The sequence below is a fragment of the Phocoena sinus genome, chromosome 8 (genome assembly GCF_008692025.1).
Source record: "Phocoena sinus isolate mPhoSin1 chromosome 8, mPhoSin1.pri, whole genome shotgun sequence".
Classification (NCBI taxonomy): domain Eukaryota; kingdom Metazoa; phylum Chordata; class Mammalia; order Artiodactyla; family Phocoenidae; genus Phocoena; species Phocoena sinus.
Window position 1 is genome coordinate 91,701,740 of NC_045770.1, and position 24,879 is coordinate 91,726,618.

General features: G+C 36.7%; 1 protein-coding gene across 2 annotated transcripts in view; it reads right to left on the reverse strand.

Annotated features, from left to right (window-relative positions):
• LRRC4C (leucine rich repeat containing 4C) overlaps window positions 1–24,879 on the reverse strand; it is a 1,265,570-nt gene that overhangs the window by 734,791 nt on the left and 505,900 nt on the right. Inside the window, exon 2 of one of the 2 annotated variants that reach the window (XM_032638696.1) lies at window positions 21,743–21,828. The exons of the other annotated variant lie outside the window; for it this stretch is intronic. The gene's annotated coding sequence lies outside the window, so the exon portion shown is untranslated. The remainder of the gene's footprint in view (window positions 1–21,742; window positions 21,829–24,879) is intronic. 2 annotated transcript variants of the gene reach the window in all.

The window sequence follows — 24,879 nt, forward strand, 5'->3', positions numbered from 1 at the left end:
AGTGGCTGTATCTGTAGTTTGTGCCTATACCTAGAACAGACAGCTGATGCAAGGCATTATTTTTCCCCTAAGATAAATGATATAAATGTCCTCTAATGTATGATTTCCACTTATAAAAAAACTTTGGCATAATTGTGAGGGATCGGCCATTTGATAGTATTATAACAATACGCTTCATGGAATAATAAATTTATTGTGGCTTTAGCATCATTCAGATCCAAATATCACCCCAGCTGTGCCATTTAATAGCTGTGATTTTAATGCTTTTGAGGCTCAATGTTCTCATCTTAGAAAAGGGAATAAAAAAAACTACCTATTTGATTTTTGTGATAATTAAGCAAGATAAGTGAGAACCATCACATTCTCCCATTCAAGGGGTCACATTTATATAATATATAAATAAGTAGTGCCTCTTGGCATTATGAAATATGGTAGGCTTGAGTAACATGTGAAAAGCCCTTGCCTCACAGTTACAAGTAGATGCTCAATATTTGTATTATTCAATACCACTGCAATAACAAAAACAGTGTGAATTTGACATCCTTTGCATATCAAAACACTTGTTTACTGAGCACAGCCACTATATCTTATGCCTGTTTTGGATTTCACATGCCTAGGACAATGTCTGGCTCATAGAACTCGCTCAATATCAATATGTTGAATAGATGAAGATAACATTAATCTTGTATGATTGGTAGATCAGGAGGCCTTTGAAAAGCTTTATCCTTCAGTAAGAATTCCCAAAGAGTTTATGAATAAGAACAGGTATGACCTGGGGCACAGCTCTTTTGTTCCCTAAAGTGAAATAAGCTTTTGTGAATTTTTATTATGAGGATATCTGTGTTAATGGTATACACGCAGCCTTCTCAAACTTAAAGTAATGTTAGTGTATGTGTGGGTGTGTGTTCTGAATTTAAAAAGAGCGTGGACGTGGGCCAAATAAATACATGATGTTGGCATTAAAGCACAGACAGATTTAAAGAACTGTAGGAAAACATTCCAAAGGGGAAATGAAATTTAATTTATGAAGTTAATAATTTACTTTTTTTTCTGTTTGGGGGGATCTATACCAATGATATTTTCTGGAACTGTCTACAAGGTGCACTGTGCTCCCTTTAAGCAGCCCTCTCTGAAGATGGTGTTCTTCACTAGAGGTCGAATTTTTGCATGAAGCGTGACTCTTAAACTCACATCTCTGTTTCCATCAACTTTTTAAATATGAAGAAGAGACTGGCTTTTACAGCTTTGTCACGCGCACTGTCAGAAGCCTTTGAGCATGATGAGGAAACTGAGTTTCAGAGAAATAATACGGCTTCTTCCAATGTTACACAGTAGCAGGGGTAGCTGGTACTACTGCACAGGTCTCTTCCTCATCCAGACTTGCCCCCTGACTTAACCCTACTCTCAGTGATGAGTTAAAACCAGATAAGGAACTACTTGTCTTCAGTAGGTATATTCATCCTGGATACCTAAATTTCTTTTATTCGACCAATGTACATTTAATACCTCAATAATATCCAAATGGCATCAAAGTAAACTGGGAAATTGTCTTTCACCGATTTCTGTCTCTGAGTCTACCACAATCCATGTCCAAAACAAAAATTGTAACTAGCACAATCTGCTTTAGAGTATATTTCCGAGTCACAGTATTCTAACTCCTTCATGAAAGTTTAGCATTTGTCAAGTTACCAGTGAGTTCACTAGCCCGACAGAGAGAGAAGAGCATGCCCTATATGTTCACTCTGTCCAAGTTGTACTAGTCAGTTTCACTCACAGAAACTCAGAGTCAGAAGGGACCTAAAAACTAAAGGTCATGGATTCCAGCCCTAACAGGTTGTGGGATCCTAAAGATTCACGTCCCAATTCAAGCTTTACCAACCTTGAGCATTTAAACTTGTGCTCAAGGTAAATCTTTGTTAAGTCTCAGTTTCTTCCTCTATGAAATTAAGACAATAGTAGTTCTCAACTCATAGCGATATTGAAAGGATTAATAACTCATAAGGTCACGTACAGGAGCTGGCCCTTTCTTACACTTCAGATTCAGTTTAAATGTCAGCTCCTCTGAAAGTTCTTCCCTAATTACCTTATTTAAATCGGCCTGTCTGCTATTCCTTTTAACCCATCATCCTGCTTCTCTTCTTTATAACATAATCTGTGATAAATGATCTGTTCATCTGCTCATTAGTTTAGCCTCTGTCTCCCCCACAAATCCATAAGCTTTACGAAGCCTGGGTCTGTCTGTATTCTCAAAACCAAGCAGGATAATGCTTCACATAAAACAAATATTAGGGACTTCTCTGGTGGCGCAGTGGTTAGGATTCCACACTCCCAATTCAGGGGGCCCGGGTTAGATCCCTGGTCGGGGAACTAGATCCCACACGCATGCCGCAACTAAGAGTTCGTACACCGCAACTAAGAGTTCGTGTGCCGCAACTGAGAGTTTGCATGCCGCAACTAAGGAGCCCGCCTGCCACAACTAAGACCCGGCGCAAACAAACAAACAAATAAATAAATAAATCTTTTAAAAAATATATTAACAAATGAAGAGTGTGCAGTAATCAACTGATATATGTTTATAATCATCAGCATATAGAAATCTGCACATTTCATGTAAATGTTATGCTTTTCGATTATGGCAGTTTGTCTATTTCAAACTTGAGATTTACTTTTTACATGTTTGAAAGACATAAAAAGCTAGACAAAAATATTGTCAGACTAAGAATTGGCAATCCTACTACTGGGCATATACCCTGAGAAAACCATAATTCAAAAAGAGTCATGTACCAAAATGTTCATTGCAGCTCTATTTACAATAACCAGGACATGGAAGCAACCTAAGTGTCCATCAACAGATGAATGGATAAAGAAGATGTGGCACATATATACAATGGAATACTACTCAGCCATAAAAAGAAACGAAATTGAGTTATTTGTAGTGAGGTGGATGGACCTGGAGTCTGTCATACAGAGTGAAGTAAGCCAGAAAGAGAAAAACAAATACCATATGCTAACACATATATACGGAATCTAAAAAAAAAAAATGGTCATGAAGAACCTAGGGGCAGGACAGGAGTAAAGATGCAGATGTAGAGAATGGACTTGAGGACACTGGGAGGGGGAAGGGTAAGCTGGGACAAAGTGAGAGAGTGGCATGGACATATATACACTACCAAACATAAAATAGATAGCTAGTGGGAAGCAGCCACATAGCACAGGGAGATCAGCTTGGTGCTTTGTGACCACCTAGAGGGGTGGGATAGGGAGGGTGGGAGGGAGGGAGATGCAAGAGGGAAGAGATATGGGGACATATGTATATGTATAGCTGATTCACTTTGTTATAAAGCAGAAACTGACACACCATTGTAAAGCAATTATACTCCAATAAAGATGTTAAAAAAAAAAAAAGAAAGAAAATTTGATTGGGAAAAAAGGACCACACTACTAAAAACTGTATATAGCCCTTCTCTTTAGAGCTTAAAATCTCTCCAAAATACCCCTACTAAAGGCTCATCCACCACTGCTGGTTGACCTCTAAGTGACAGTAAGGTTATGATCTTATGATGCAGTCCTATCCATTTTTAGACTGCTCAGATTATTAGAAAATCTTGCTTTATGTCGAACAGAAATCAGTACCCTGGAAGCAAGCATTCATTGGGACCACTTCAATCCCCCAAAATGCACAGCACATTTCTAATTTCATATTAACCCCTTATAAAAATAAAGACACCTTTCAAATACTCGTTGATTTTTCTCTTCTCCAGGTTAATTAAATCCACTTCAGTCAAGTTTAATCACACATCCATATTTGTATTCATCTTTGTAGGACACATTCAGCAGATATGGTCACACATTCAGAATCATAACTTGGTGAAGATATTAAAGGAAAACATTTTATTTGTATAATTATTTATGGGCCCACAAAGCACTTTCACATTCCTAAACTAATGAGATAGCATCTTGGTTTCATGTTCCTTTATGCATTGGTTTACGGAACCTCATCTAGAAACAGTTCTGGGCTAAGTATAATAAATTTTCTATATTTTTGTAGTGAGAAAGGTATACAATTATTTCCCCCATGCTAATAGGGTAAACTGCATTTAGGTTTTTCCAAATCTGGGAGTGGCTAGTTTCCTGTTTACTTCTAACATTCACTCATTTATCTCAGAGAAGCCCACACATGGATAAGACACTTAGACCTTTTGGTAGGCAGAATAATGTACCCCCTCCCTAAAATGTCCACGTCCTAATTTGTTACATTACATAGCAAAAGTTTTTTTTGCACTTATGATTTAAGTTAAAAACTTTGAGATGAGGGGATTATTTTGTATTATCAGGTAGGCCTAATCTAAGCAAAGGAGTCCTTAAAAGTGGAAGAGAAGGGCAGAAGAATGGATTGGAGAGATTCAGAAGTGAGAAGGAACTGACCTGCCATCACTGGCTTTGAAGATAGAGAAGGCCATGAGCCAAGGTACATGAATGGCCTCAAGAAGTTGAGAATGACCCTCAGCTGACAGCCAGCACGTAAACAGGGATCTCAGCCCTACAACTGCAAGGAACTACATTTTAATTAGCAAAGAAATGGATTCTTCCCTAGAGCCTTCAGAAAGAAATGCAGTCCTCCTGACACCTAAATTTTATCCCAGTGAGACCTGTGGTCAGACGTCTGTCTTACAGAATTGTAAAATATTAAGTTGGCTGTTTTAAGCCACAAAGTTTGTATTAACTTGCTACATCAGCAATGGAAAACTAATACAATCTGGCTCTTTGTAAATTAGTATCAATGCTCTGAGGGGGATATAATTCAATAAGTTTTAGGCTCAGCAAGAACTGCATTTTTGGAACCCTCCAACCAGTGCCACTCCATACAAACATACTAAAACCCACTCTTTCATGCTTCTGTAGACAAACGGCACAACTTCTCATTGGGTACAACAAAGGCAAAGTTTGGGAATACCCTTAATGATCAGTGACTTTGCAGCTGAGTTTGTGTATTGCAAAGCAATTTTATTTTTAGTAGGGGAAAAATGTAGATATATGTAATTCAACACTTAAGAACAGTAAATTAACCTCTTCTGTTTCTCTGTCTCTCTCATCTCTATCTTCTCCTCCTTCCCCTTCCTTTCCTCCTCACACTCAACACCACACTATACATGCCCATGTATTCATATTTTTAGAGTAGGGGTTATAAGTGCCATTTTAATGAAAATGTAATGCATTGTTTAATGAGAATATATTTGTCCCCCAGAAAATGACTGGCTTTTCTCCTCAGCTGTTCTAACGTTGAATAAGCTATTCCTTGAACCACACCTATTATCTTTGGAGTTGTCTGATCATTGCTTACAACTCCTTTGAAGATACTTGCAATAGAGGAAGAATAAATTTGGTATTGGTTACAAGAGCCCTAAACTTGGTGTTGCCTTAGGATAGCTCCTGGCAGTTCATTCATTCTCTTGTCGAGATTATTTGAAATATGTTTCTGGTACAGAAAGTAATTCATCAGCAAAAGTATACCCCAATGCCAGAATCCCCCTTCCAGCTTGTTTTCTCTCTGTGCTTTTTAAAAATGCCTCCAGTTTGTTAATAATTTTATACTCTTCTTTGGAAAGTCATAACTTCTTTGGAAAGTCATCACTCATAACTTTCATGGCATAGAGAGAGAAAATATCCAAGAGAAAAAGCCATATACATTTTGCAAATCAATGCAAAGACAGTGAGAGCTTGTATTTGATGGAATGGTTGAAGTGAACTCTACAAATCTGAAATGTCATGCATCTTCTATCAGTATTAAGAAAACACTGTAACATCCAATTAATTAAACAAATGTTTATTGAGTACCAACTTATTTCCATGCACTGAGCCAAGGATGTGGCAATCAACAAGAAAAAAATGGTGTTGCCCTTTTGGAGATTACAATCTGGCATTCTTCTCAAAAATAAAGTATTGTTGGGTATAAGCATGTAGCAGTCATTAATATTGTTCACTCAATATTTCTAGTTTTTCTTCCAGGCATATGTGAGGATTGCACATTCCCACCCCTCTGAAGTTTAATGTGGTCATGTATATTGCTTTGTCCATTAACACATGAGGAGAAGTCATGTATGTCATTTTTGGGGGGAGGATTTAATAGTCAGTGTGCAATATTCATGTTCCTATTTGTCTCCCTCGGCAAACATGGAAGCATAAAGATGAAACCTTCCACAGCTGGTAATTCTAAATAAGAATGGCATAGAACAGAGCTGATTTCCAATGTATAATTAAAAAGTGTATATATATATATATATATATATATATATATATATATATTATATGCCTTTGTTATTTGAAGCCACTGATATGTTGGAGTTGCTTTTACTAAACTAGTCTATCTAAACTCATGAAAAAATTGATACCTAAAAGAAGACCGCTATCATATCAAGACCTAAATGCTTAATGGATAAAAATAGCGAGAAAATTGTTAAAGGAGACAAAAAAAGATGGTAACTTCTCTTACGTAACAGCAAGGCATTTGGTGAAGATGTCACCTCTTGTGAGTTGGCAATTAATCGATAGAACTAATGAACTTGTATCTTTAGGGAAAAATTAGAACATATAATGTTAATTCATTGTGTTGTCTATGTTCAGCAAATCACTAAGAAAAAAAAAAAAAGACGAGCTCAGAACATAATCTGCCTGCTTATAAGTAATTAAAGAAGACAGTCCACAAATTCAAGGACTTACAGCATAAAACATAAAGCAAGAAAAACAAGAAGACCTTCAGGGCATAGTTCATTAGAACTCAGGCTGTAGTAAGGATTCAATCAAAAGTATGACCAGCACACTCATTGTTAAAAGCCCTGAAGGGATTAAGGTGTCTTAGAGTAAGGATTCAGCTGCCTAGTATTTCATTTCAATTAGACACATTGGCTATGAAATTAGAGACAAGGGGTGTTGTTTCCCCACTGAAACCTAATAAGTTCTAGGTGCCCATAATTCAGACTAGAGAGAGAAAGAAGTAATTGGAGAAGAAAACCAAAGAAATGTAGCAAAAGCTAAGAGATACACCCTAAAAAGTACCACTAGAGTAGCTACCAGCACACAGAGTCTACCAGATCAGTAAGGAGCCAACTAAGTTTTTGAGACAAAGACTTACACATGAAATTTTAAAAAGACCCTTGGGCAGAAAGTGGGTTGAAAAAGCTGCTCATCTCTCCTAGGAGAGCATATTTTCCAAGGCACATTTAAGATGCAACCAAAAATCATGGTGAAAAAAGAATAATATCCCAAAAGGACAAACCAAAAGAATATAAATTAGAACTCATGAACAGAGGAACCCCTCCAATAGAGCAGAATTATACCTAATCAAAGAACATATCCAATCCTCCAGAAGTGTTTATTCCCATCAGTGTTTGATTACTACCTATAAGCTGTGAAAGGGGCACATAATTTGCCCTTTGATTCATAGATCTCCAGGGCTATAGCCACACTGATGAAGACTACAGGGCTTCTTTTAGGGTCTGAGACTCTGACCTGGACACAGCAACTAGATGCCTGTTATGGGGGAATGAATGTGTTCTATACAGAAATACAAGTCTGTATTAGTCAGGGTTCTCCAGAGAAGCAGAACCAATAGGATATGTGTTTGTTTCTTATCCTCTTGGACCATATAAATTTCATCCCTCTCCAATCTTGGTACTCTGCCTGAGGATTGCACTGCCTGTTAGAAGTTGGACTAATGCCTTTGAATATCATTGGATATCATCCTTTACCCATTCAAACATGACCTCTTTTAAATGAAGAACTTGTTCTGTCAGGAATATTTGTAATTCCAGTCCAAAGACAGACTATAGGCAGAATTTCTTCTTGCTCAGAAGAGGTTGGCCTTTGTTCCATTAAGGCTTTCAACCGGTGGAATGAGGCCCACCCACATTATGCGAAATAATCTGTTTTACTCAAAGTCTACTCATTTAAATGTTACTCTCAACCAAAAATTACCTTCACAGAAACATCCAGAATAATGTTTGACCAAACATCTAGATATTGTGGCTCAGTCAAGCTGACACATAAAATTAACTATCACAGAGTTATTTGAGTATTTGGAGACAAGAGGGAGGAGCTGTCCACAATATTTAGCTTTTTTTCCCCCTTACTGTGTACCATCTTCATATCTCCTTCTCAGACTCGGCTTTTCCTGCCATCCTCTTTCACTCATAAGTACCCTTGTCACTACCCTGGGCCCACCCAATTTCATTTTCCCACGCTTAAGCACCCATGAAGTTTCATGACACTCATGAAATTAGGAGTGAAATGCGAGCAGATATATTACATGTCACTGCTGACTGGAGCTTTAACAAGCCAGGACAAGATTTCTGTGCTTTGTTCCTTAGTCTTGGTAATCATAAATGGTCCAGGGAGGATGTGCTACCTCACCTTAGATCCTGGAGAGAAGACAGGGAGGAGCAGAGCCCTTGGCTAACAAGCAATTATTACATGGTATACATGAGAACGAACCCTTGTTGTTTGCAAACAATTGAGATGATTGGGTTATTTGTTCCACAGCATCATCTAGCCTTTCTTGTACTACAATCAATGTATAATAAGAGAAACATTATCTTAGGAAGAGATGTTAGATGAAATATTTAGAGTATAGAGTTTGGGTTTGGACAAACTGATGTTGAATTTTGAGACAATCCCTTTTGAGCTCTAGTGGCTCAGGTCAACATTACTCAGTTTCTCTGATCATTGGTTTTTACTGTCTGTAAATCAGAGATAATTACACATTTCTTGAACTTTTAATATATGGCAGGTATTATTCTAGGCACTGGGGAAATAAAGATGGATAAAATGGATTCTGAAACAAAAATTACATGTCTACTGTCAAAAAGAATGTAACATAAGTGAATTCTTAGTCCACCACCTCAAACACTGTAGATAGTCAATACATTTTCCTGATTTCTTTTGTTTGCTTGTTTGTTTGTTTTTTGCGGTACGCAGGCCTCTCACTGTTGTGGCCTCACCCGCTGCGGAGCACAGGCTCCGGATGCGCAGGCCCAGCGGCCATGGCTTACGGGCCCAGCCGCTCTGCGGCATGTGGGATCTTCCCGGACCGGGGCACGAACCCACGTTCCCTGCATCGGCAGGCGGACTCTCGACCACTGCGCCACCAGGGAAGCCCCCTGATTTCTTTTGAGCTCTTACTTTAATGTAGAAAGTTCTTAACCTTCACTGTTAACAGTGCTGATACCACCTGCTAACAGGTGGCTTTAAAAAGAAAGTGAAAGTCTAAGTTGTTTTTCCTTTAAGCAACATAAATGCCAAGAACCAGTCAGACTGGAGTTTCACTAAAATGCACGTTTGTTTTGGCATTCAGTAAAAATGCCAAATTCATCACAAGTCCCCAGGGGGAAGAGATTACTTTCCAGCAGGCAGTGATGCTTACTGGGGAGAATGCCTTCTTTCCTTTTTCCCTATGACCTCCATGTTCTACATTATGTTCTCTCCTCTTAGTTTGTCCTGAGTAAACATGACCCAGATGAGGACATAAATGCATAATTAACAAAAGGAAAAATAAAAATAGACAATAAATGTATGAAAAATATTAATGTTTATTAAGGATGAAGAAAGAAAAATCAAAGTAATAATAGAAGAGCACTGTCATATGCTATAGACTAAATGTTTGTGTCCCCTCAAATTCATATGTTGAAACCTAATCTCCAGTATGATGGTATTTGGAGGTGGGCCCTGGGTAGGTGCTTAGATCATGAGGGTGGAGCCCTCATAATGGGATCAGTGCCCTTATTAGAGATCCCAGAGATTCCTCTCACCTTCTGCCACAGAGAGAAGAAAGCTGTCTCTGGACCACAAAGTGGGGGCTCACCAGACACCCAATCTGCTGGTCCCTTGATCTTGGACTTCCAGCCTCCAGAACCATGAGAAATAAATGTTTGTTGTTTAAACCACCCAGTCTATGGTACTTTGTTATAGCAGCCCAAATGGACTAATAAATATTGGTAAAATAATAAATATTTTTAAAATACTGAATCACTTTCCTACATTGCTAGATAATTTTGTTTTTCATTTAGATATAGCATGGATGTAAAACACTCAAATTATGTGTGATTGCTACTCCAATATTTTATTTGGGGGAATTGATTCTACTAAAATAGAATCAATCCATAAAAAAGTTATGAGCATGTCCATCCTGGCACTTTTCTAACAATATAACTTTGGATATAATATACTTTTAACACTAGAGTATTAGCTAAATAAATCAAGATAGAAGTCTACAAAGAAATACCACACAAACTTTAAAAAAAATTTATACACATACTTACTAAAAAGAAAAAATATTTACAATAAATAAAAAATTGAAATACATGCATAGAGACAATATTTGCATGCATCCATGCATCTGTGATAATGAAGGTTATGTTTGGCAAGGGAGTAGCATGAGTGTTCAAGTTCATAAGGGTTTTCTATATACTCTCTGATATTTCTAAAATGAGTGTGCATTGCTTTTTTATAAAGTAAAATTAATAAAAAAAAACAAATTTGGTAAAAGTAAAACCTAGCTTACAGCTGTATTACACAGCAGGCACTCACCATTAGAGAATACCATCAAACATCTAGTCCTTACCAAAGGAAAGAAAATGTATATTTGCTGACTGGTGACCAATTTGTGTCACCAATAAAAAATCATAGATGATTTTTTAAGTTACTAAGAAAAATACTGAGTACACAATGAAATGCTAGGTTCTTCTAAGAGTAGCAAGAATGTAAAATATACATATCAATTCTGTACATGCTGAATTAGAAATGAAAGAATTCCAGCCCTTTTCTCTTTGGAATGACTCATTGGATGGACGATTTTCCTAACCTGTTATTAAAATCTCTTCAGGCAGTCAAAAATGGATTAATAGCAAAGGGCGTATTGATTAAAATGTAATTTCTATTATTACAAACAAATGATGTCTTTGCCTGCAAGTGGGAAGTACTCAGAGGCATTCTTTTTTTTTGACATATTATAGTTCACTTTAGTGTTTCACACAGAACTTGATTTCTGCTGAATTATTGGGAGGACAGGTATGTGTATAAGGCCAATATATAATTATTTTTAAACAGAAGATGTTGTCTTAGAGGGAGGAAAAACTTTTCATCTATTTTTAACACTTTTTCCTAAGGAATCAACGTAAACATTTTTCTTTTTGTAAATTGATCCCAAATATACTTGACTTCAAACATTGTTTAAAAGTTTAAAAGGGAAATGTAGAACAAATATTTTCTTAAAAACACTTTAACTCAAGCAATGAAATTAACCAGTTTCTTTTGGTTTCACTGTCTAAATTTTTGGGGGGTTTTTTGGTAGCAGTTTTCATGGTTTAAAACAGAAAGGACTTCCAGACAGCATGTAAGTGAGGAGGTATAATCTTTCTTTCAGTATTCACTGTCACATTCACACACACACACACACACACACATACACACACACAATCACCAATGTCTGATAATCTAATCTCAGAAATTAAAATATTAAGATATCATGGACTCCTTGCTATTTTACATATCACATAAAAGAAAAACATGCTGAAAATTAAACTATTTTGTACTATAATAAAATGTGCTTCAGTTTTAGAGTTTGAAAATTTTGCAAAAATGTACATCCTAGAATTAATGAAATTTGCTAATTCATTATATGGAAATATGTGGATATCAAAGAATGTTATTATAACTAAAGCATTCTAACTTTTTAAAACTGTATTAAATATCTGTTTTATTAAATAATAGCTAACATTTATTGAACATTTACTCTGAGGAAAGAAGTTTTTTAAAGATATCTAAAATTAATTATTATAAAACTATGTAGGAATTTGGAAAAATTCTTAGCCTATGGATGCAAATAATTGTTTATGAACTAAGATTAAAACTATATAAGAAAATCGAGGTCAATGTACTAAAATTATAATAGTTCTAGGTTAGAGTTATAAATTTTTTTCTCAATTTCTCAAACTTTCTCTAATAGGTCTATAGTTTCTTTTATAATTTCAAAGCAGCAACTAAATTTCAAATGCTGTGGAAATGTTTTGGTGGGTGATTATAAACAGTATTAACTTTAATATCAAGAACTGCCTCTCTCCTTTAAAATAGATATTAAAAAAGTTCAGAGTCTAGTTTAACTGAATAAAAAAGCATATTTCTCATTTAAGTTTTTCTCAGATGAAAGAGATCCAATTCTGTTGCTTTTCTACATCTCCTCTTTAAAAATACAAAAAAAAAAGGAAATCATTAAGAAATATTTCTGAACTGTTGAATACCAACAATACTAATATAGTCAAACTTCTTTTTTGATAAATATGGCCTCCCACCAGATTCATCCCTTTGTCAAGGTCCAAAAGAGCTCAGCTACTGGCCCCATCAGTCAATTAACTTGTAACACCTCTAAAAGGAAAAATTAAACTGGTAAAAGTTTGATTTACATATCCTGGCAGATTCAGCATAATTTCAGTGCTATCCATCAACAGAAAAAAAAAAAAGAAAGATAAAGTACCTGCAAAATGGTACCATCTCCTAATAATTCAATTCCTGAATGTGTTTTAGGGTTCAATCTAAATGTTCAGAAGGAAACAACAAACATTGCTAATGCAATATTTTCTCATATTTTCCCAAGACCTCTTTCTGTATTGACACTTAGTTCATGCCTATTATCTAAATACTTATATTTAGTTTGTTGCTCACCACTATTAGTGATCACTTTGCAAAGCTGTAGTCAGTATGAGGCTAATTAAAGAATCTCAAGAAGAGACCTTATACCAGTGTTCTGATAAGAAATAAGAAATACTCAGATTAAGATAATTTGAGAAGGGTATATTTTAAAAGAGGCTATTCACAAAGAAGTAACCAGGATGTAGAGAAGCCAGGTGCAGGACTCTGAGCTAGTAAGAAAAAAGGAGTATGATCCCTAGGTCAGAAGGGTGTGGGAGAGGAAGCAGTGCATGTAAGCAGTATCCACATATTTCTTGCCTAGAAGGTAGCCTTGAAAGGAATAGACCTTTGGCTGAGGGATGCAGTCAGCCTTTGATGAACTTGCAGAGAGGGATCCTGGGGAATGAATATGCTGATCTCACTTTTCCTTTCCTATTTTCTCTTGCTGGGGCCTCCCATTGGCTGTAGAGGGACTAGAGCCCATTGTTCTAGCCTGCACAGGTCAGCCTCCGAAACAGAGTGGCATAGAGGGAGCAAATAAAGCATATCCACCTGAAAAACTAAATGAAGCCCGAATGAAAGTAATAGAATTGGGGGTCCTTTGGTTCAGTGTCTCTGATGCATCCTCTACAGACTGGGTTGCAGGAATTGGCCGAATGCATATGCCAAATAATTACAGAAGAGGCACAGATCACACAGTCATCCAAGTGACTGAATTAGAGACAGAGAGACCTCCCAAAAATAAGCCTTTGTGGTTCTCCCTGAATTGATACTGATTCTAGATTTTTTTAATGTTACTGCTTTAAATATTATTTAGATTTTGCAGATGCCTCTATGATAAACAACGATCATCTGAGTGAGCATAAGACAATAGAATTCAAACTTAAAATCTGCATGAGGGTCACACTCAAGACTTTTTGCAGGGAGAAAAACAAGTTGAATCCACCATATTTTCTTAAGCAAGTTATTTCTCTTTATACAAAGTTACAGTGAAAGGGGAAACAGATAAGTTAATTAAACAGTAAAGTACTTGGCCTGCAAGTCACCAAATAATCACTTTGGATTTGCCTAATCTCTTTCCACTGACCTGTGAGTTATCCTAATGGGCAGAGCCGGGTGCATGGGGAGAAACTTTAATCCATGGTTTCAGTACATTCAGCCCACAGGTCATATTGGACATAGTGTCCCAAAGGAGTCTTAGAAAATCAGACCTGGGGAAAATATTCTCAACTCAGGCTGCAAATCCATGTGAGTTGGAGGAAGAAGTGAATCAAACAGGATCAAAAATAAGGACATATTTTGGAAAGGCAAAAATGAGTATAGCAGGAAGGCAAGTGTAGAGTAATTCTATTTTTTTTAATTTTAAATTTTATTTAACCCAATAAATCCAAAATAGGATAATTTCAGCATATAATCAATATAAAAGTATTAATCAGACATTTTACTCTCTCTTTTCTGTATTTAGCATTATAAACCTGGGATAAATGTTACACTTTTAGTGCATCTCAGTATAATTACTAAATTCACATCAGATATAGTTGATCTGTATTTAGGTTTCAATTTACAACTACAAGAGGAGATTCACAAACCCAAGTTGTTCCAAGCATACTTAAAAGTTTTTCAATGCCTGAATCAAGTATTAGCTTTTTAAACTCAAATTTCTTAAAATTAAAGAAAATTAAAATTCAGTTCCTCGCTTGCCTTGGACACATTCCCAGTGGTGAAGACCATGTGCAGGTTCAGGCCACCAACAAGACAGCATCCCATCATGCTTGTAACTGTTTCTCAAATATTCCAAATCCTTGCTCATTTTTGTGTCCTTGATCAGACAACCTTTATTTTAAAGATTCATTGATATCTCCTGCTCCAGTCGTCTTATCTATGAGGCTCTGCTTTCCAAAGGTGTGTGTGTTTTCGTCCCTATGGAATTTTTCTCTTTCTGGGACTCCTGTTATATGGATAGTGACACTTCTACCCTCCACAGTCTTACTTTTCTTTTGCATTTTCCATCTTTATCTTCCTGAGGTCCTCAGAGGTGTTTTGTTTTTTTTTTTTCCGTCTACCCTTATTTTTTTTTTTAACATCTTTATTGGAGTATAATTGCTTTACAATGGTGTGTAAATTTCTGCTGTATAACAAAGCGAGTCAGCTATACATATACATATATCCCCATATCTCCTCCCTCTTGTGTCTCCCTCCCACCCGCCCTACTCCACACCTCTAGGTGGTCACAAAGCACCAAGCTGATCTCCCTGTGCTATGAGGCTGCTTCCCACTAGCTATCTATTTTACATTTGGTAGTGTATATATGTCCATGTCACTCTCTCACTTCATCTCAGCCTACCCTTCCCCTCCCCGTGTCCTCAAGTCCATTCTCTATGTCTGCCTCTTTATTCCTCTCCTGCCCCTAAGCTCCTCAGAACCTTTTTTCTCTTTTTTAATTCCATACATTTTTATCTTTCTGACTTACTTCATTCTGTATAACAAACTCTAGGTCCATCCATCTCACTACAAATAACTCAGTTTCGTTTCTTTTTATGGCTGAGTAATATTCCATTGTATATATGTGTCACATCTTCTTTACCCATTCATCTGTCAATGGACATTTAGGTTGCTTCCATGTCCTAGCTATTGTAAATAGAGCTGCAATGAACATTGGGGTACATGACTCTCTTTGAATTATGGTTTTCTCAGGGTATATGCCCAGTAGTGGGATTGCTGGGTCGTATGGTAGTTCTATTTTTAGTTTTTTAAGGAACCTCCATACTCTTCTCCACAGTGGCTGTAACAATTTACATTCCCACCAACAATGCAAGAGGGTTCCCTTTACTCCACACCCTCTCCAGCATTTGTTTGTGGAGTTTTTGATGATGGCCGTTCTGACCAGTGTGAGGTGATACCTCATTGCAGTTTTGATTTGCATTTCTCTAGTGATTAATGATGTTGAGCATCCTTTCATGTGTTTGTTGGCAACCTGTATATCTTCTTTGGAGAGATGTCTATTTAGGTCTTCTGCCCATTTTTGGATTAGGTTGTTTGTTTTTTTGATATTGAGCTGCATGAGCTGCTTGTAAATTTTGGAGATTAATCCTTTGTCAGTTGCTTCATTTGCAAATATTTTCTCCCATTCTGAGGGTTGTCTTGTGGTCTTGTTTATGGTTTCCTTTGCTGTGCAAAAGCTTTTACGTTTCATTAGGTCCCATTTGTTTATTTTCATTTTTATTTCCATTTCTCTAGGAAGTGGGTCAAAAAGGATCTTGCTGTGATTTATGTCATAGAGTGTTCTGCCTATGATTTCTTCTAAGAGTTTTATAGTGTCTGGCCTTACATTAATCCATTTTGAGTTTATTTTTGTGTGTGGTGTTAGGGAGTGTTCTAATTTCATTCTTTTACATGTAGCTGTTCAGTTCTCCCAGTACCACTTATTGAAGAGGCTGTCTTTTCTCCATTGTATATTCTTGCCTCCTTTATCAAAATTAAGGTGACCATATGTGCAAGGGTTTATTTCTGGGCTTTCTATCCTGTTCCATTGATCTATATTTCTGTTCTGGTGCCAGTACCATACTGTCTTCATTACTGTAGCTTTGTAGTGTAGTCTGTAGTCTGGGAGCCTGATTCCTCCAGCTCTGTTTTTCTTTCTCAAGATTGCTTTGGCTATTCGGGGTCTTTTTGCTTCCATACAAATTGTGAAATTTTTTATTCTAGTTCTGTGAAAAATGCCATTGGTAGTTTGACAGGGATTGCATTGAATCTGTAGATTGCTTTGGGTAGTAAGTCATTTTTACAGTGTTGATTCTTCCAATCCAAGAATATGGTATATCTCTCCATCTGTTTTTATCATCTTTAATTTCTTTCATCAGTGCCTTATAGTTTTCTGCATACAGTTCTTTTGTCTCCTTAGGTAGGTTTGTTCCTAGGTATTTTATTCTTTTTGTTGCAAAGGTAAATGGGAGTGTTTCCTAATTTCTCTTTCAGACTTTTCATCATTAGTGTATAGGAATGCAAGAGACTTCTGTGCATTAACTTTGTATCCTGCTACTTTACCAAATTCATTGATTAGCTCTAGTAGTTTTCTGGTAGCATGTTTAGGATTCTCTATGTATAGTATCATGTCATCTGCAAACAGTGACAGATTTACTTCTTATTTTCCGATTTGGATTCCATTTATTTCTTTCTCATCTCTGACTGCTGTGGTTAAAACTTCCAAAACTATGCTGAATAATAGTGGTGAGAGTGGACAACCTTGTCTTGTTCCTGATCTTAGAGGTAATGGTTTCAGTGTTTCACCATTGAGAATGATGTTGGCTGTGTAGAATCCTTGCATTCCTGGGATAAACCCCACTTGATCATGGTGTATGATCCTTTCAATGTGCTGTTGGATTCTGTTTGCTAGTATTTTGTTGAGGTTTTTTCCACCTATGTTCATCAGTGATATTGGCCTGTAGTTTTCTTTCTTTGTGACATCTTTGTCTGGTTTTGGTATCAGTGTGATGGTGGCCTCATAGAATGAGTTTGGGAGTGTTTAGAGTAATTTTTTTTTTTTTTTTTTTTTGTGGTACGCAGGCCTCTCACTGTTGTGGAGCACAGGCTCCGGACACGCAGGCTCAGTGGCCATGGCTCACAGGCCCAGCCGCTCTGTGGCATGTGGTATCTTCCCGGACCGGGGCACGAACCCGTGTCCCCTGCATCGGCAGGTGGACCTCAACCACTGAGCAACCAGGGAAGCCCTAGAGTAATTCTTAAGTCTCTGTTGTTTCCTGAAACAGTTTTTAAGAGATTTTCTATTTTCTCTTGTGTGCATTTATTGGGTGCATTTAAAGAACCTGGAAGAGAATTTTATTTTCTTGGAAATAATTTAAACAATGGTTATTCTTTTATCAAGTGGTTACAAGCAATATTTTTATGTGTATGTATGTATGTGTAAATATAATATACGTATGGATAAATATTACTAATTGTTGAAATAACGTGATCATAAATACAAAACACGTATATCATGATTCATTCAGCATAGGGTTTTTTTTTTTTTTTTTTTTTTTGCGGTACGCAGGCCTCTCACTGTTGTGGCCTCTCCCGTTGTGGAGCACAGGCTCCGGACGCGCAGGCTCAGCGGCCATGGCTCACGGGCCCAGCCGCATCCGCGGCATGTGGGATCTTCCCGGACCGGGGCACGAACCCGTGTCCCCTGCATCGGCAGGCGGACTCTCAACCACTGCGCCACCAGGGAAGCCCAGCATAGGGTTTTAAAAAATTATTACTTTAATGATTTGAAATGGTTTATAAAAGGTTATCCAATTATATATTCACATTTTTATTTTAGGTGCAAAATATTTCATCAAAGGTAATACTAATGTGGTCAGAGCAATGCTAGAGGACCCTTCAATATTTAAATGTATGAATTCAACTCACTAGTAAATACTGACTAGCAAACACTTTGTTAAGAGTTGTGGGGGCTAAGGAAATACCAGGTTAATTGTCCTGAGCTCTAGGGGCTGAGGCTTTGATGCAGCGATGAGGCATACACACAGTTAACGGTAATTAAGATAGATTATGATATAGCATATAAGAGGAGTATTTGAAACATGGTTCTGTACTGAATAACAGAGAAAGGAGCTATTTTGTTTAGTTATTTTGGTAAGATTAATTTAAGCAGTGCTTAAAGCAAAATTTTAACACTCAGGTGGAGAGTGGGAAGAGAAAGGGTAGCTAAAATTAACTCATTTAATTATTGAGCCCCTACCATTTTAGATATTGTGCTACGTACTGGAAATACACTGTACTACAAAAATAAAAATAGCCCCTTCTTTTCTTGAATTTAACATGAATTGGCAAAGAACACTGTTCTACAAAGACTTTGAATGGGTAAAAGTGGCTAAGTGGGGGGAAAAATAAGGTAACAGTGAGATGAAGGAGGCTTGTTTTGTTTTGATTTTGGTTGACTGAATTTGTTCCAAGATAAGGGACCTAAAAGCATGATGGTTGTTTTTGCCTGTGTGGAAAGAATCAGAAAAATGGAGAAATGCAAATCAGGAAGGAATAGCTGATTTAATAAAGTTGATAAAGAAATGTAAAATGTTAGGATTAAAGTCTAATATGTATAAAAAGTTATTTGGGGAAACAGGAAATAGACTATAGATAGGTACAGAGATATTTTAAGGTCTAAAGAAGAAAAATTCAGTGATGTTCATAATAGATAGCCTCATCTTTTCTAGAAAGCAAGAGGCTGTTTTATTTCAAACTGAGACAATCTGGGGAAGATTTGAGCCCCAAAAGTACAGAGATTTTGAACAACCATAAATTTGCAGCAACAAGGATGGACCTGGTTATCATCATACTAAGTGAAACAAGTCATACAGAGAAAGACAAATATCGTATGATATTACTTATATGCAGAATCTAAAAAAATTATACAAACAAGCCTACTTACAAAACAAAAACAGACTCACAGACTTAATGAATGAACTTACGGTTACTGGGAGAAGAGTCGGAAGGGGGTAGGGATAGGTTGGGATTTGGGATTGACGTGTACACACTGCTATATTTAAAATAAGATAACCAACAAGGACCTACTGTATAGCACAGAGAACTCTGCTTAATACTCTGTAATAACCTAAATGGGAAAAGAAGTTGAAAAAGAATAGATACATGTATACGTATAACTGAATCACTCAGCTGTACACCTGAAACTAATACAGCATTCATCAACTATACTCCAATATAAAATAAGGTTTTTTTAAAAAAGTAAAAAACAGTCAAAATGTCCATAAACTGATGAATTGATTGATAAATGAGGATTATTTATACAATGGAATGTTATTTGGCAATAAAAACAATGAATTACTTATATATGCTAAAACATGGATGAACCTTGAAAATGTTTAGCTAAGTGAGAGATGCTAATTACAAAAGACCACATACTGTATGATTCCAATATTATCTGGATACGTCTATTCTGAAGTATCAAGAATCAATGGAAACAAAATATATTGGTGGTCGCCCAGGGCTGTGGGCATGTGTCAACATAGGGTTGGGATGGGGGAATAACTAATAGGTACAGGGTTTATTTGGGGGGTAGTGAAAATGTTCTAAATTTAGATTGTGGTGATGGTTGCAAAAGTATAAATATACTAAAAAACCATTGAATGGTGCAATTTAAATGTGTGAAGTGTATGGTTTATGAATTATACCACTATAAAATTGTTAAAAATGATCAATAACTTTTGCCCTTTAAACATCTGTCTTGTATGAAAAACAAATGTGTAAAGGAAACAAACTTATAATGTGATGAGTGCAATAAAGTGAAGGTATTTCAGAAAAAAAGCCACTAGGATATATGGGCTGCTTCCCACCCAGGCAGCCAGGTAATTGCACCTCACAGCCACAGGTGTGTGATGGTCCCATGAGACCAGAAGGAACTACAGCAGGAGACCATATGGGAAGGGGAGAAAGCTGTCCATTTGGGAAGAATTCTGAGGAGGAAGCGTGTGACATAGGCCTAAGCCAATCAATATACTGCATCTTCATGGTCACAGTAATTGGCTTAGCAATGTGCACGTGACCCACTCAGAGCCAATGAGACTTCATGACACCTGGAAATGCTGGAAGAGAGAAGGCATGATTCTCTCCTGACTGGATTTGGAGCTGAGGAGACAGAGAGTCTGGAGATACTGCCTCCTCCTAGCCAGAGTAAGGGAAAACCTGGAGCTGACTGAGGCCACCTTGGATCTCCCGACGTCTTAACTATCTCAGTGGAAGAACCTCAAGATGGAGGGAAATTGAGTCCTGATGACATTGTTTGAGTTCTGAATCCAGCCACGCCTGAAGTCAATGCGAGTCCTGGGTTTTCAGCAAGACAATGAGTTCCCCTTGTGCCCATTAGAACTGCACTCCTATGTCTCCTGGGGTGGGAGAGATGACACAGGTGTTCCCTGAGCAAGTTCTGACATCTGATACCCTTAGGATTCCTGATATGGAGGTGGATCTGAGATAAACCCAGTTGGCCAAGGCAAGCTGCTCAGGCTCAAAAGGTCACCAGAAGTTGTCTTACAAACACCCAGACCATTCTGAATCGTGGTGACCATTCTTGACCCCAGAGTGGGAACAAACAACTTCAAGTTATGAATTTGAACTCCAAGATCAACACCAAAATACCAGCGTTTCTACTGCATATCACCTGTAGAAAACAGCACACTTTGAGAAGCATCTCCTTAAAACTAAAGTTGAAACTTCAACTTAAGATTTAGAAGAGCTTTCAGCTGGAGAAGGACAATAAATTAATTGCATTATTCCCACAATTACTAATTTAAATGTGTAAAGTGTCACTGATTTTCCCTTTAACAGAATGGGACAAAAATATATAAAACATATTCAAAAGACACACAAAAAAAAGGGATGAACGTTTTAAGTGGCCAAATTCCACTCAGGAACAGGCAGGGGCAGGCAGCCTAGAAACGTGGACCATCTATGTTATATCAGCAAACAAGCATGAACCTTGTCTGCATGGAGCAACTGATCAAGTGAAAGGTACATAAAATAATCAAATAATTACACAAATACATACTAACTTGACAATTGGCAAGGTAAGTATGGCAAGACATAAAGTTGATAGAGAACAAGAGGGTTAGGGAGAATTGTCCAGTTGGCTGATGTTGTATTCAGGAAGGCAAATAAAACTAAATGTGGTGTCTGAGGGACCAGAATGACAGAGAAAGATAAAAGGAGGGTAAAGAATGGGTTCAGTAGGAATCTGGGAGCAGACGAAGTGGGAATATATGCAGCTGAGGTCAGAAAGCAGGCTTTCAAAGTTTTACTAGAAGCAGAGCAGTTATGAGAGACAGTAATTCCCGCTAAAAATGGGATGTGTATCTTTAGAGGAGAAATCAAGCCTTTGTCACAGGTGCACACACAAACGCCTCTCTCACCAGTGAGAGCTTGCCCATGCCAAGGATCCAGCAATTAGCCATATTAATTCACAAACAGTCTATATACTCCAAAGCACTTTAAGTCATATATTAGACAATTTCTCTTTTTCCTTTTTTTTTTTAAATGCTGTTAATATTGTACTCACATACATTCAGTGTGTCAGACGTTCTGGTCTGTTTGGTCCCACTCTCCCTGGGTGATCTTGCAGCCTCACAGTACAGAGAACCATTTCTAGGAAAGAGATAAAAATAAAACACATTACATTTAAGGAAGTTAGAAAAGAGCCCAAGCAAAATTATCTGAAATTAAAATCTGCCTAATGGAGTAACCTACAAGGAACAATTTATATTTCCATATATTTTTCCAAGGGTACATTCATGTTACACTATGTCGTCCTTGAGGCTTTTCCCAGAATATAAAAGGCTTTTTAAAAAATGATAGTAATTATAATATTTGCTTCTGGATAAATATCTCACTTTATCAAGTTTTTCTTTCTACTGGACTGTTGAGCAAGATTTTCCATAAAGGCAAAAAAGTGTATCTACCGCTATTTTACCCCCATTCTACTTTGCATACTCTATTCCAGTCAAATGAATTTACTCCTCATCCCTGTACATATTCTGCCTTCTTGTACCTCTATGGCGTTTCTTGTGCCATCTTATCTGCCTTAAATGTCATTATTCTTTTGTCCATTCCCATTTCCTACCCAACAAACTTATAGTCATTCTTTAATACCCAGCTCAAATGTGACCTTTATTCCCTCCTGAAGCTGCTTATCAAAATTAATTTCTACTTCATCTATCTATATATATAGTCCCACAGACTGTTGATGGTCATGCATTATGAGACTTATAACCTATGTTCCAAATTCTGTCTCCCTGCCTCTGAGCTTTAAAGGCAGAGAGAATGTTTTTATCTGTGAGTGTTTCTGCTGTTGCTGTATTATTTTTGCTGTATTCTTTTTCTTTAATCACCACCTTCTCTGTGCACACAATGGACATTCAAATATAAGGAATAATTGTTCTTTACTCTATCTTGGTGTAAATCAGACATTAGTAATGCTGTAGTCAAGGCCTTACACTATGCCAATCTGATACTCCTTTTCAATTAAAATACTTGTTATACTTGGCTTCCAAAACATCATTCTCTCCAGTTTTCCTTCTTCAATGGATTACACTTTTTTTTAATCTCCTCTGAGGTTTTCTTCTCATTTCCCTAGCTTTGTAATAATACAATACACCACGGCTCACATCTTGAACATCTCTTATTTTCTATTAGACTAACTCCCAACCAGATCCAATCCAGGCTTAAACTTTTAAAGAGAATCCTTACATCTGGGATTGCCAAATTTCTATTTTAGTGCCGAACTCTGCATGAGTGCCGTACTTATAAGCAACTGTCTACTTGCTAGACCCACTGTGAGTTCTAACAGGCAATTTAAAATGAGCATATACTGAGCTTGCTGTCACCACCAATTTGCTCATTCTACAGTTTCTTCTCAGAGAAACAACTTCATCCTACCATTTTCTCATTCCCAAAAAACCTGACTCCACTCTTTCTCCCATACTCCATAGCAAGTGTATTAACAAACGCCATTGGTGCTAACTTCAAAATGTATCCAAAATCTGTCTAAACTATGACTGCTTTTCTCCATCTTCACTTCTAATATGCTGGTCCAAGCCACTATAAGTTCTGTTAAGTTTTATTGCAATGGAGACCTACTTTACTCTATTCCTTCCTTTTGTCTGTTGTCAAAATAGCAGCTAGGATGATTCTACTAACAGGTAAATCAGATTATGTCTTTTCTGTGCTCAAAAGCTCCCAGTAGCTTCCATCTCATTCTAATAAAAGCCCAAATCTCTAAAACGGGTTGGTGAGATCCTACACAAGTTAAGCCCATGTTAGCTCACAGACCTCTCTTCCTTTTTTTTTTTTTTTTTTAATTGAAGTATACTTGATTTACAGTGATTCAGGTATACAGCAAAATGATTCAGTTATACATGTACATATACATATACATATATATATATACATATATATATATATTCCTTTTCAGATTTCAGATTTACTTGAAGGAGTTTATTCTTTTGACATGAGAGAACCTAGGTTCTAGTACCTGTTCAACTGCGTTTTGGTTATGTAACTTCATTCTAACTGAGTCTCAGATCCTTAGCTATGAAACTAGTGTAGTAACATCTTCTCAATTGCTTTCCCAAGGGAGCTGAGGTAATAAAATGGGACAATCAGTAAAAATATTATTTGAGTATCAAAAGGTATTAAGCAAGATGTGATAACTTGAATATACAACATAGTTGAGCCTTACCTCAATCCTGATACAATTGTGTGTATTGTTACACTTTACACATACAGCTTAGTTTCAGTGATTTTCGGAGATCTGACTTAGTTCATAAAGTCAATTTTGGCTGAACTCCGTATGAAAGTTGGATCTTTAAAGTAGGTCATTTTATACCACAATAACTTTTATTAACACCTAAAAATAAGTAATTTATATTTGCCTGATTTATAGAGCCAGAAAAACACATCTGGTACATATAATATCTAACAGTTTGGGGCACTTACTGTACACAGAGTACTACCCTAAATGACTACCTGTATTATTCTATTTAATTCTCAAATAATGCTGCATGGTTGCAGCTGTAAACATCTCCATTTAAAAATGGAAAAACAGACATAGATAGATTAAGCAATTTGTACAGGGACACACAACTAGTAAGTAGTGAAATTGAGCTGTTAACCTAGGTACATTTGTGACACAAAAACTATTTTTAATTCAAAATTATTATTTTTTCTTTTTTTCCCAATTTCCCTGGGATATAATATATACATATAACATTGTATACATTTAAAGTGTACAACATAATGATTTGATATATGTACATATTGCCACAATATATATGATTACCACAATAAATTTAGTTAACATCCATCACTTCACATTGTGGCTTTTTTTTCCTGGTGATGAGAACTTTAAAAATTGACTCTATTAGCAACTTTCAGGTGTACAATACTGTATTTTTAACTATAGTTACCATGCTGCCATCCTCAGAATACTTCATTTGGAGCCAATACAGTAGAGTTCCTAAAAGCCATTCACTTTTACACCTAAATGGAAAAGTTTAGTATCTGTAAGCCTAATAATGAGTTAAAAAACAGAGTAACTGATATTATGATAACATTCTTTAGGATCTGGCTACTTCACAGCATCTAGTTACTTGAGAGAGACTAGTTACTCTGTCTCCCTAGTAATTCACTCTTCTTTGT